Below are 14520 nucleotides of genomic sequence, written 5' to 3'. Positions count from 1 at the left end.
GAATCCTTACACTCCAGTGCACAATGCCTGGCATCTTATATATTAAGCTTTTGACAGATATTGGCTGAATGATTTTTTTATTCATTCCTCAAACATTTCCTGAACTCGTATTTTGTGCCATGGACTCCACTGAGCATAGGGCAAACAAAGGCATGACCCCAAGAGTGAATCAGGGAGCTCACTGTCTATTTGTCATGCTCTAGTGAAAGAAGAGCAGTGTTAAAGAGAGATGGAGAACAGCGGGCTCAGATTCAGGCTTAGTGAGGGCCTCCTATCTCAGGGGCCTCTCAGCTGAGTCTGGATGGAAGAGAGGGGCGAGGAAGGCTTCCCGGGGTGGAAGCAAGACAAGTATTCAGACAGGGGTCAGCATGCACCATAACTTGTTGGCATGCTAGAGCACAAGGAATTGGGGGGGACGGCAAACATTTACCTGGCTGGAATACAGAATTTGAGGAAGGGAGAGTGGTGAATGATTGGACCTGAGAGGTAGGCAGGAGCCAAGGCTGATAGGTCGGGGAGCCATTGGAAGGTTTTGAATCGGTGTGTGCAACAAAAATACATTTGTATATTGGACAGAACCCTCTGGCTGTGGTGTGGAAGGTGTGTTTAGGGCTTGGGTGGTTAACTGGAAGTGGAGAAAACTCTGAGGGCAAAGACAGTGGCTTCCTGGTCAATTTCCAGCTTCTGGCAGGGGAACCCCCCAGCACCCCTCTGATGCAAGTGGTGTTTATATCATTAGCTCTACCTTACAGATGAGGTAACCAGGGCCGGGACTGACCGAAGGACGCAATCCCAGGACTTTGGCGATGCCAAGTCAAGTGCAGTCTCCTTGTCCCATGCTGCCAAGCAGGTTGGCAGTGCTGGGGAGAGAATTGGCTCCTGGTGTCTCTTCTCCCCAGGTTCGCTCTCCTACTTTCTGATGAGGGAGAGGACTCCGTCTTCCAGCCACGGAGGGCCACCTAATATGTCCCTTCAGGTCATGGCGCCCCCTTCCCTTAGCCTCCTTCCAGGCAGAGAGAAATGGAGGCCCAGGGGGCAGCCGAAAGCTGTCCTCACCAAAGCAGTGGGGAGAGATTTGTGGGCCATTGGCATTCTCATTGCCTGGGTATCACGCTGCTATTTAATAAAGGCCTCATGCCTTGATGGGCCATTACGTAACCAATGATATATTTCAACTTCATTGAGGAGGAAGATGCAGAGTTAAATCATATTCAGACAGTGTGGAAACAGAAGCATAAAGAAGCCACTCACATGCATGGCCCTCCTCCAAGGGGGAGGGAAGGGGACAAACCGTCATGGGGTCCCAGCTGAGCCAGGCACACAGGTTGGGAGCTTTTGCATTTTTTATTTTCTTACTTAGTGCTTGTAGAGAAGGTGCTGTGCGTTCTGTAGGTGAGGAAGCCGAGTGCCCGGGACACTGGCCATCGAGGTGGAACTAGCATCTCAACCCTGGGTCCGCCCTCGCAGTGCCTGCTCCTTCCCTGCACCACGCTGCCTCCCCTGTGCACTCTGTTCTCTCTAGGAGACAAACCATGATTAATTGTGCAAAGGATGAATGGTGTGGAGGTCAGCAGCCTGTGCCAGTGTAGAGTGAACACTCCCCGAAGGCAGGAGCTCATCTGTCTGCCCCGGGTCCTGGCGTGGTGCTGCACACGCTACAGGGCAGTCTTTAGCGGAGGCTGACACGTCCTTACTATGAGCAGCGAGTGACGCTGACCTTCACCCTCTCAATCCTTTCCCTCTTGTCGGCCTCCCCTCTCCTCTGCTTCTCTGCCTCTCAGAGACCTTGTCTGTCATCCTTGACAGTAATGAGCGAGGTGATGGAGAATTAGTTGTGACTCCTCCTTGGTGTCACATTTACTAGTAGGAGGTGTTGGAATACAGCCTTGTCTGCAAGAGCCAAAGGGACAAGGTGCCTCTGCTGGGGGGACAGACTGGGTTATGGGCTTACATTCACAATCCTTGGTCGCATCCCAGCAAAGCACTGAAGGCCCTTAGACTCTCCCCAGTTAGCCTCACTCCTGCCAGGCTTCCTCGCCCCTTCACATCCCCCTGTTATACTCTGTTCTAACAGCCAGGCTAGTTTGGTGCCTCCATCCTTTGCTCACACCCATCTCTCAGCCTGGAATATCTTTTGTTCCCTCCACTCCCTGCGCGCTGAACTTGGAGCCTCCCTTCCATATCCAGTCAGTTATGAGCCTCACCATGAAGCCTCGCCCTCCCCACAGAAGCAGCGGCACTTGGTCCATCCCTCTGTACACATTGCTTTTCATGGAGGTCACTGATTTGTAGGGGTACCAAACCCTGAGCAGTTTGAGGACAGTGATGGGGTTCTGTGTGTGTGTGTGTGTGTGTGTGTGTCGTGTCTGTGTGTGTGTCTGTGTGTCTGTGTCTGTGTCTGTGTCTAGTGCCTGGCTAGAGCAGGTGCTCCTGCAGGGACCTGGAAGAATGGAGAATAGGTGCCTGTGCTGGCCTCACCTGCAGCAGGGGCCTCTCACCTGCCCTCACCTGGGAGAGTGACCACCCCCCCCCACACACACACACACTCCTCACCCCAGCCTCGCCTGACTTCTGTCCTGACACCCTTGCTGACCAATAGTGAACAGACTTGCTCTGGAATGTGTCTGAAGTGACCACAGAGACAGGGCTTAGATACTCAGGCAGTTTCCCGAGGCGCAGAGAGGGACTCTCTTAGTCCTCGCTGTATCCCCAAGCCCTGGGCTGGCACTCAGTGATGCTGTTGAACACCAGGGGATTTTGTGCTTCTCAGGATCTGTTTTCTTTGTTCACTGTGTGTATTTGTTAGACTAGGCTGAAGTGTGTGACAAGGAGACCCAACATGTGAGGGCTCAACATAATGGCAGGCTCCTACTCGCCCTGTGAACAGCCTGGGTGGAGTTAGCAGTTTGGTGGGGTGTCATTTGGGGACTTGGGGTCTTTCCACTTGTGGCTCTGCCATCCTCGGAGTCTCTGCATCAGCAGCCAGGCAGCAGGTGAGGAAGGACTGGGGAGTACACACAGGAGGTTTCTCTGTGTCCTGCATGTGGCACAGAGCACTTCTGCCCACATTCCACTGGGGGGAGCCCAGACACATGGCACAGAGGAAACCAGAGTGGAAGGAGTGGCAAACGCATTTTATTCAGGGGCTGTTGTAATAGGAGAGAGAGAGAGACCTGAGTATGAAAGTGGGCTCCACTCCAAGAACAAGTGGGGATTTAGAGCCAGGGAGTAGGGTGGGTTAGTGGGTGGAAAATTCCTAGAGGAAACATAGGGGTGAAGGGGAGCCCTGGCTAAACCAGTTTGATAGGGTTCTTGCTGAAGACAGGCCAGGGAGTGATAAGCAGGGTGGGAGATGAGGGTCTGATTACATATTGAGGGGGATTAGATATGGGGGGGGTGTTCTTTCTAAACTTAAGCAGGATTCTTGCTAAAACCGGGCAATACAGAGACCAATATGGAAGTGCAAAGGTTGAGACCTAGGGGAAGAGGGTTTAGAGGAGCCTGATTGGAATTTGGTCAAATAAAGAGTCTTTATCACTGCAAGGGGGACTGGGAAATGTCATCTAGTGTTGTGTCCAGGAAGAGGAGGAGAAGGATTTTGGGGAACAGCTCATATTCTGCCACAATGAAGTGTGGAAAAAGGATTTGGAGTTTGTCAAAACTGGGTTCAAATCCAGGCTCTGCTCTTTGCTAGCTGCGTGGATTTAAATTAAATTAAATAACTCGTCCAGACTTTGAGCCTCAGTTTCCTCAGCTGAATAATGGTGGATAGTGACCCCTGCCCTAGACGATGATGGAGAGATAAGTAGTACGTAATAGTTATCCAATACATTGTGACTATTATTATTACTCTAGGCACTATTCTCTTTATTATCATCATGTATTTCAATTTTACTTGACTGAAAATTTATTAACATGCACATGATAAAAATCTACATAATGAAAGTATAAACACTGAATAATATGTATCTCACTTATCCCACCTTCACTTCACTTCCTCAGAGGCAACCACGATGAGCAGTCTCTTGGTGTGTTTCCAGAGCTACGTCTACACAAGCGAACTAGTGTACACAGCCCTTTTATTTACCTAATGCTTTCAGGTGATATACTCTACTCTGCACCTTTGATTTCATTTAACAATGTAGCTTAGCTATTGTTTTATGTCGGTGTGTTGTGACTTACTGCGTCCTTTCTTTAGAGCTGCGTAACATTCCGTAGTAAGTGTGTAGCATCACTTACTTAACTAGGGACCCATTGACAGCATTCAATTGTTTATAGTGTTTTGCCACTCTAGAAAGCTGCAGTGACCGTGTCCTTGGATATTTCTCTGTTCACGTGTGTGAAAACATCCATAGGATAAAAAACCTAGGACTCATACTATGCATTTAATTTTCTTCAAAAATAGGATTTAAAATTTGGAATGCTTCTCTCTGAGAGCTGTTGTGGAAAGAAAGGATTGGGAATTAGAGACTTGGCCTGTCAGGAGAAGGTGAGGGATAAAGTACCTTGTTTTTTTTACATTTAAAGCCATTACTAACCTAAACCTTTATTGCCTTTTCCCATGATGCCTTGATTCCCGATTTTTTTTTTTAATATTTGGCAGATTTTTAAACCAATGCAAATGCAAATCGGCCTTTAGCTTCAGAGTTTATTTTCCCATATAAACAAATTGTCAACCAACTTTCTAAGTTCTATACCCAACAAAGGAGTTGGATTGACCGCAATAAAAACAAAAATCTATGTTTTTGTTTGTTTTTGAGTGGCAGATGCAAACAGCATCCAGTGCATTTTCTATAGTAGCTATTTTTCACACATTATCTCATTGAATCCTTGCAGACCTTTGAAGTGAAAAATATTATTCCTGTTTTCCAGACAAAGAAAGGAACTTGCTCAGGGTCATGCAAAACCAAGGTCTGAACTTAAGTATTGATGACTACTACTCAGTGGGCCTCTCTTATTCTTAATGAGGACATCAGTAGAACTTCACTGATTGTCAAGGTTTACCTATTGTATGAATATCTGATAATTAGCAGCGCCTCTTAAAGATTTTGTGGCCTTTCAGAGTGTAATAGAGGAGGACCTGTTATGGCTGCAAGCTAGGTATCTGATACCCTTAGGCCTGACCTCATTCATCTAGCAGCTCTCAGGTGGCTAGTCCAATCTGCATCTTTGGATGGCCACTGCCTCTCAGTTCAATATTGCTCTCTGCATGACCCTGAACTCTGGCTTGGTGATTCTGTCCTTCCCTGATGTCTGCCCTACACCCTTTATCAAACATCTCCATTTAAAGCACTTTCTGAATTGTATGCCATTATTATTATTAATGACTCACCACACCCCACACCACCACTCTGCTCCCCCTGTTCCCCAGCCTTTGAGCTGATGTCACCTTGACACTCAATCTCTCTTTTTTGGATCCTGGGTTCAGTTCTTCTAGCTCCCAGGAGATCTATTGCCTATGAACAAAAATTGGCACATTAAACTCCCTCCCATGCCCACATTTTCAAACATCATATCTAAAGAACCGCATCCATCATATCCCGGGGCGGGCCAGTTTTCCATAACATGGCGTAGGATCGGTGCTTTGTGCCTGTGAATCTTTTTTATTAATTTCATATATCTTATTAGCCGTTGGTTCCATGTTAGCACACTCCTCTTGTTGGGCTGTAAATTCACTCTTGTTTTATTTATTAACACACATTTGTTAAAGGCCTGATAGCATCAGGCCACCACCTCTGTTATCTCACTTATGGCTCAGAAATAACTCTGCAGAGGGGGTATTATTAGTCCCCTTTGCCGTTGGGGAAAGCGAGGCTCAGAGAGGTTCATTAACTTGTCCATGTTTCATCTAGTGAGTGGTAGGTCTGGGATTTGAACTTAAGTGTTTGGACTCTAATAAATCCGTAACCTCTCCCAGATGAAAGCTGCGGCTTGTAGTTTCTTATTATCTTGCTGCTTTGTTACTCTACTCAGCTCCTTAATTAGCGATGACTCCAAATCAGTAGCATGTTCTGAGCCTTCAGGTGTGGGAATGGATTTTGTTTTGACAGCAGTCACCTAATCCATACTGAGAAGACATTACTTAATCCAAAATAAGAGACAGTAAAAATCCATAGGAAATCTGGAAGAAAGGAAGGGAGCATTTTAATTTGACCGACTGGCTGATTGATCGCTAGAGGATTTTTATCTGCCCCCCCCTCCGCCCCCCATTCCTTTTCTTCTTGGAAGGCTACGTTACTTCAAGGAGCTCTGCCTATTTCTTAAAAATATCCAGGAGCTGGCAGTTAAAAGTAAGCTCCTGTGTATTGGGTTTTACGTTTCCCGAAGCCTTAACTTAGCATCTCCCAAACTTGCCTGATCACAAGAGTCACCTAGGGCATTTGCTAAAATGTGATTTCTCAGTAGTGGTGGGACCTGGAAACTCTTTTTTTTTTTTTTTAACAAGCTCCCTTGGGCTATTCTTATGAGCAGATGATATTGGGAAACATTGAGCATCATCTTGGGGAATCAGACCCTCTTTGTGGAGTGGCCACCCTAGATTGAAGCACAGCTGGTCACATTATATGGCAGAGATGAGAACATGAATTCTGCACTCAGAAAGCACGGAATCCAACCCCCCCGCCCCCCACCTGATCACTTAAAATGGTGTTATCTTGGGCACATAACCGAATGCCCTCCGCCTCTGCTGCATCTCCCCCGCCTGCAGAAAGGACATGGTCTTCCTTTCTCTCACCACCTCCCATTCTTCAGCTCTCAGGGATGCATCCCCCAAGGCCCCTCAAGCTGGGTCACTCATGATTATTTTTGTAATAAGTTTTGAAGTGTCCATCACTCTCAACTAGACTCTAAGTCCCATGAAAGCAGGAACCATGACTCTCATGTTTATTACGTGTTACTGTAATGTTTATTATTTTAGTATTATGCTTCTTGTGTTCATTGTTGCACACCCAACACTTAGCACAATGCAGTGTGAATGAACCCTGGGCTTTGTTCTCTTCATATGTAAAAATGGATGAATACAATTTATCCACAGGGGTACCAGGAGATTAAATGAAATAGTGAGCATGGAAGCCACTGACATACAGTAGGCATGTAATAAGTGTTAGTTTTTGCCTTCCTTTGGAGAACCCACTTAGGATTATTGTCCTGGATAGCTGATAGGTTATAACTGAGGCTTTAAGGCTGTTTGCTTGACACACTATTCTAAAAAGTCCCTAATATTTTTAAAGTTTTAGAGGTTAGTCTTCTTTTTTCCTCCCAAGCCCAAAGACTGTCTTCCACTAGTCTTTTAACTTTATTCTGGTGAATCATTTTGAGGTCTCCAATAATTTTACCTTTGGCTAGCATTTCTTTAACCTTTCTTTATTCAGTGTGGTGCTGGGAATGAAAATGGCATAATTATATTAACGTAGTATTTTAAAAAGATCATGCATGGTAGAATGGATTTCAAAGGTAGCTTTATGGTATCTCTTTTCCTAGAATTCTTTAGAAGAGAATAAGAACCTTGACTTGTGAAGATTTCTTCTAACCCTTTGACTGTGAAATCCAGGCTGATATTAGCTGAACCAAATTCAGAATCTTATCTTGTTTTCCTACCCAGTTAGGAATAACTTTTGGATGTTGACAGCCATTCAAATTTAAAGTATAGGAGGACTTGCCCTTATGGGGTCTTTCCTCCCACACCTGGCCAGTGGAGCTGCCAGTGCCCCTATGAGGCTAAAAACTGAAGCAAGTTGCTTTACTTCTCTGTGCCTCTATTTCCTCCTCTATAAAATGGGTATGAGAATTGTACTTGCCCCTAAGGTCGTTAGCGTTTTAAGTGACTGTATACCCTTGAAGTGCTTAGAACTGAGGCTGGCACATAGTAAGGACTTGGCAAGTGGGATGGTGGTGTTTTGTTATATCTCAACACCTAGTCCAGTAGCCAGCACATAATAGGCATTCAATTAATGTTTGTTGAGTGGGTGAACTAATTAATTAGGACTAGAATCTTAGGTCTCCTGATTTTTAATTCCATAATATTTGTACTTACATTATTTGCAATAGGATACAGGTTTTTCCAGTCTAACTCTGCTGGTTCAATTTCTTCAGGATGCACCAGGAAAGCACCAGGTTTATAACACTGTGGAAATACAAAGGCGTTTAAACTGGTACCAGAGTGCTTAAAAACCTGTGGGCTGTGGAAGCTGACTGCAAGCCATGAGTGGGCTGGCTTTGCCTTAATAGACCACATTAGCTGATCTAAAGGGTGATATACACTTAATGCAATTGCCCAATTATGTGGCCACCGGGGAAATGCCAGCTGTCATTGCCCACTGAGCTGGGCCATCAATCAGTTTGTTCTGAGGTCACTAAGTAAATTGAAAGGTATTATTTAAATACTTAGTAGAGACATAACATACCCCATCACAAGGAGCAAGGGAAAGCAGTGACTTTTGCCACAGCTGTTGGCTGTGTTAAGCTCTGAAAAATGAGGATATTTGGAACTTGACAATGTAGTTCAACATGGGAAACAAAAGGAGACTCCCAAGTTTGATAAGGATGCGCATATTCTCACCCTGCTCCACCTTATTTAGTTGTTTTTGCTTTTAAAATAATTTCTTTTAAAATTGTGAACAGAAGGGGTAGCTCTAGCTGTGAACTAGTCCATCGCCCTTGAACTGGCCCACATTGAGGGGTGTACAGTTCCTTTATAAGAACTGCCTCATTCACCTGCAAAGTCATTAAGCCCTGGGCTGGAGAAATGGATGACCAGAACCTGCACATAACTGCTGTATGCCTGAGCAGATTCACATTAAGATTTGTTGTGAGGTTTATAGATTCTGGTTCCATTTGGTTACTTTCTGTTATAAGACCCCATAGTCTTGCTTTATTCCCTCCACACCAAACCACATGCCATTCATTCTTCCAGTATCTATTACTTGCCAACACCCACCATACCCCTATGCTCTTGACAAGGTACCTGGAATACAAAGAGAATTAAGATGTTGTTCCTGCCCTGGAGAGACTTCTAATCATGTTCCAACATGCTCCCATGCCTTTACTCCTGGGCTGACTCCTCCACCAGAGACTATCTTCCTGGCTCTGGGCTTGGCAAATTCCAGCTCAACAAGTTTTTACCAAATCACATCTTTCCCCCGAGAGGAGTAATTCACATCCTGCTTCATGCCCCCATTGCCCTTTGACACTCATGTGCTGGAGCATTTTCCACTTTGCATTTTGACTTACTTACAAGTTCACGTCCTAAAGACAGGGACTGTGCCTTATTCTTCTCTGAGTCCCTAGTGCCTGCCGTTGAGTTGATGCATAATAACGTTTACTGAGTGAAAGACTGATTAATAGAAGAGTATAACTGTTATGTAAGGAGTGTAGGAGAGCAGAGGTGGGGATGGAGCTGGAGAATAAAGGTGCTTTTCTAATATTTCTGTTTCCAGCAGGGGGAGAGAAATATTCATAAATGTCCCATGGTGTCAGCCTTGAGGTTCTATGGTCTGAAAGGCCCAAGATAGGCACAGGGTCTTTCTGAGTGCCATCTCAAATTTATAATGATTACTTCAAGTAAAGTAGGTATGACCTTGATTGGCCTGAATCATGTCACCTTATGGCAGGCTAATTTCTATCTTTTCCCTAAATATGTTGTCATTTCCTGTTCTTCTTTGGGGTTGAGGAGTTGTGGTGGTTATTCACAGGTTCACAGTTATAGACAACAACGTTCTGTCCACTCTGAACACTGTTTGGATGTAACATTGGAGTTTAGTTGTTTGTTCCTGGTACCCACTGTCTAGGACAGCTAGGGAGGAGTCCCCTTCCCTTTCTGACCCTTGCCCTTTGGTTTTCTCTCTCAGTAATCACTCAAAAAAAAAATGCACTCACCCTTTCCTTTCTCCAGTTCTCTCTGTGATTCATGAATTTGCACTTCTTGCTTTGATTTCTCTTCACTCCCATTCCCATATTTCTAATCCCTTGTAAGCTAGTTCTAATTAGATGTCCTGTTGTCTCCTTGAGCTCGGTACTTGTAAAAGATAACTGTTTGTCTACCAGATGTACTCCCATTTCTATTCACTCTATTGCGTTAGTGGCTCTGCTGAGCACGGGCATGGGAAGGTGAGGGTTAGGTTTGGCCAAGGTGCCAGGAAGAAGCGGGCGCTCTGAGTCTGAGTACTTTGGCAGAGGTGGTTCAGCACTCTGGAGAGCTCCCAGCGGCCCGCTTCCTACTCTGGACTCTCCTCTTTCCATTCCCCCCACACATCAGCCTTACTATACACCTCCTTGTCTCTGGAATTTTATGGTTGTTAACAGAACCTCATTCATGTCTCCTAGGATTAGTTCTCTGGGGACTGAGGACATAATGGCCTGAGTTCTGTTCCTTGCTCTACCACTTACTGGATACACTACCAGGGACCAAATTATCTAATTGCTCTGTGCCTGTTTCTTCAGCTGTAAAATGGAATGGTGATATGTCTACCTATCTGACAGTGTTGTTGTGAGGCTGATTGAGATAGTGCTGTAAAGCATGCAGCATGGAATATGAACTCAAGAAATAGTAGCCACAATTTAAACAATTATAGATACTATTAGTACAATTACGTTTTTAATAATATGTGATGGTATGATGAGTCAGGGGCCTGTCTCTGGGAGATTCACGCTGGTTTTAGGGCCAGGAGGCACAAAGGAGTTTGGGGGGGGCAGAGTGTATCCTCCTTTACCTAGTAAGTCCCCCAGGAAACCACTTTTTTTTTTTGTCCCCTACCTCTCTGAGCCTCGTTTGTTTCCTTTATAAAATGGGGATAGGATGGCTATTCATAAGGTTGTGTAGCAATTAAAGGTGACAGTGTGGATGAGGCAGGTGTGTAGTAATGCTCAGTAAGATAGTGGCTACAGGCATTACAAAAATTTGCTTATGTGTCTGTCTCAGCCGCTGCACTCTGTGCTCCTGGAAGGTCAGGGCTCTTTCATTCATCCTATTTTCACCGCTCCAGCCCCGTATCCTACCACTAACCCTCTGCTCCCATAGGTGGAGTCTCTCGGTGTTCCCTGAGCGCTGCCTGCCTCCAAGGCACAACTTGCTTGTGTGCTGAATGAATTAATTGATGCCTGGCCAAGCCAGGGTGCCTTTAGACTAGCTTTCAGTGGGAGTTGCCACTGTGGAAAGTATTGAAATGTCATGGGAATCTGGTTAGCTGGGGATGAGCTGTCCCACGAGGTGTCAGGAGTGACTTCAGGAAAAGTAGTTTGATATCCTGGCTGGGAGAAAAGTGCTGCTGAAATGGGAAACCTGATTTGCTTTGTTCCATTTCAGTTAATAAACACATTTAAAATTTTGATGTGGAAGAGACTTAGTAATTGGAGGCCTCGTGGTGGATTGATATAATTTACCCACAGTAAGGGAGTAGAGAGCAGAGAGATACTGTCGATAATTTTGCAGAGCATAATGGAGTTAATTTATAATTGATATTGGAGTGTTTTTCCATAGGCTGAATTATGATGGAATGGAGAATCATTTAATGTGGTTATTTTGTTGTTTGTGTCACCCTTATGAATTGGAAAGTGGAAAAAGCACATAGTGCTAAATTGGTATCTAATCTTTTCAGACTATTTGCTAAATAAACTGGAATTTTAATTAAAACTGCAAGCTGAGAGGTAAATCACTTCAGAATTTTGTGAAGTGTTTCTTTTTCTCTTGCCTAATATAATTACTACTAATGTAGATTCTTTACGGGCAGGAAATTAGACATCAGAATAAATAACTGGAGAAGATTGCTGCGGGACACTGAAATTATGAAGGGGGCAACGTTATCTTCCTCTGCTTCCAACACGGGCTTTTTTTTTTCCTGTAGTTAAATTGTTTGGTAACAATTTAATCTCATTAGAAGTCTTGCGATCAGAAGCAGAAGCAAGGTAGAGGACAGGCCTTACCACAGCTCTTCCAGCTTCTATTCATATGCGTCATTTATAATGAATGGATTTAATAAAAAATACAACCTGCTTTGTATTAATTCAGTGAACAGGGAATGGCATAGTTACCCAGAGTATCATACTTGCGGTAAGGAGGAAGTGGTGAACAGGAAAGGGAAACTTCATAGATCATGAGAATTGCTACTTTCCAGCAAAAGGTTGTTAATTACTTATCCTCCTGCTGTATTTATTGGCTCTATTAGAGGATGAGTAATTATTGTCTTCCTGGGAAACCCACTGGAGCCAGACACGCTGTATTAAACTGGAAGGCTCCTCAGTGCCACTTATCCCTGTGGGGTCCTCTCCATCCCCAACGACGAGGAACCTGGAGGAGATGGGCCAGGCATGTGCCCATGGGCACAGAAGAGGCACAGAAGAAGGGCACAGAAGTGCATGGAGTGGCAGAGTAATTCTTACACACTGAACCATGCTTTCCCACGCTTCTTCCCAGAGCATTCTTTCTCTCTTTGCCCAGCCATTGCCCCGCCCCATCCCCTTTCTCCCAGCCTTGGCTGCCTTCCTCATCCTCAGTCTCTGTCCTCAGTCTCTCTCTGCCTCCCCTTCACCCTCCACTCTCGCCCGGCCAGCCTTGCCCTGTTTGAGTACTTCCCTTGGCTCTGTTCCACCTGCAGAATCCCGTTCCAATGCCTCAGCTTGCCCAGGAGCCCTTCGTGATCTGTCTTGACCCAGGGACTGCTCCAACTTTGGCCCCAGGCACACGGAAGCTCTCATGCTCTCCTAGATTCCCTGCCCTGCAGGCATCCCTTTCTCTTCATCTCTGCCTGGCAAATGCCTCCTTCACACTAGCTCCAGTGGCCCCTCCTTGGTTAAACTTTCCTCACGTTGTTCCTCCTGGGCTCGCCCAGCACTTTGTCACACAGAACGTGCTGGCTGTAAACGCCTGTCTCTACCCCAGGCTGGCTCCGGAATCCCTGGGGCTGTGATTCACTGCTGTTCTCCAGAAGGTGGATTAGTTGAGGGCCAGCCTCTGCTCTCTACAGGGGGGATGTCTGGGGACTCTGCTTCTCTCTTTTCTCACAGTGAGACTCAGTTAGGTGAGGAGCAATCTGGGAGGCTCACTCTCAATATTCTGTTACTGGACTCCTACAATGTGCCAGGCCGGTCACAAATGCTCGTTTACTTGCATAGTTGTTTTTAATCTTTACCGTACCCCCTGTGTGGAAGGCTTTGCTAGTCCCCTTTCTTAGATGATGAAACTGAGGGCCTTAGTCATTGGCAGGGCTGAGATTTGAATCCAGGCTCTTGACCTCAAGTCAAGGAGCTTTCCTGCAAGCACGGGCTTTCTGCAGAGGTTGGTGCCCATTTGGAGACTACATGCTGCAAATCCCCTGGTGTAGCTTGTGCACGTTTTTCTTGAGGCTGGTCCTAGAAAACACCCTGCCCAGCAGCTCCTTTGGGTAACATCTTACCAGCCAATAGATTTGGGTAAAGGGTGCTGGGAAGGAGCAGAAGTGAGGAAGGTAAGCAGCATTGTTTGAACACCTTCTGCACACCAGGTATTGTGTGCCAGGCATGGTGCTAGGTGATCAGACACATTATTAATCCATCTAATAACCAATCACATTGCCATTATTGTCCCTCTGAGGTAACAGGCTTGACCAATGTGTGGACTTTTCCCTTAGCCCCATCCAGAGACACTGGGGTCATGAAGCCAGCCAGTCCCTTACCACACGGGCAGGCCTTTTCTCATCAGCCCCACTTCCCACAGGCAGGAAGGAGCCTGGCCCCATCAGTGGGGTGGTTGGTTGGCGTTTCTCACCTGTCAGAGGATAGCGATGCCATTGCTGAGAGCTGAGTAATAGAGTGAGCCGCCCTCCCTCTCTCAGGCTTGAAGGGGGCTCACCTTCCTTTGATATGCTCACATTTGGCATAAAGAACCGAGCCCCATCTGGGTACATCCTTCAGGATTGGATGGATTTCCACCAGTATTTTCTTTGTCTTCTTTCTTTCTTTCTTTCTTTCTTTCTTTCTTTCTTTCTTTCTTTCTTTCTTTCTATTTAATATATTTTTATTGATTTCAGAAAGAGGAAGGGAGGAGAGAGAGATTGTAACATCAATGATGAGATTCATTGATTGGCTGCCTCTTGCACGCCCCCTACTGGGGATCAAGCCTGCAACCCGGGCATGTGCCTTTGACCAGAATCGAACCGGACCCTTCAGTCCGCAGGCCGACGCTCTATTCATTGAGCCAAAGAGGCTAGGTCTGTCTCTTTGCTTTCTTGATTGAAGAAAAGTGTTAAATTTTTAATCCATTCTTGAAGGGCAATTGCTCAGTCTTTTCCCTGTCTAACTGGCCTTCTCTGGCATTTCTGTGCCACATTCTTTCTTTCTATCTTCTTCTTTTTTTAAAAAAATAATTCTTTATTGTTGAAAGTATTACATATGTTCCCCCTTCCCCCTCCCACAGGCCTTCAGCACTCTATTGTCTGTTCATGGGTTATGCATATATGCACACAAGGTCTTTGGTTAATTACTTCCCACCCATTCACCCTCCCCACCTTCCCTCTGAGATTCTGCACTCTGTTTCATGCTTCCACGTCTCGT

This window comes from Myotis davidii, unplaced genomic scaffold (genome assembly GCF_000327345.1).
Source record: "Myotis davidii unplaced genomic scaffold, ASM32734v1 scaffold964, whole genome shotgun sequence".
Lineage (NCBI taxonomy): Eukaryota > Metazoa > Chordata > Mammalia > Chiroptera > Vespertilionidae > Myotis > Myotis davidii.
This window is presented reverse-complemented; position numbering follows the sequence as displayed.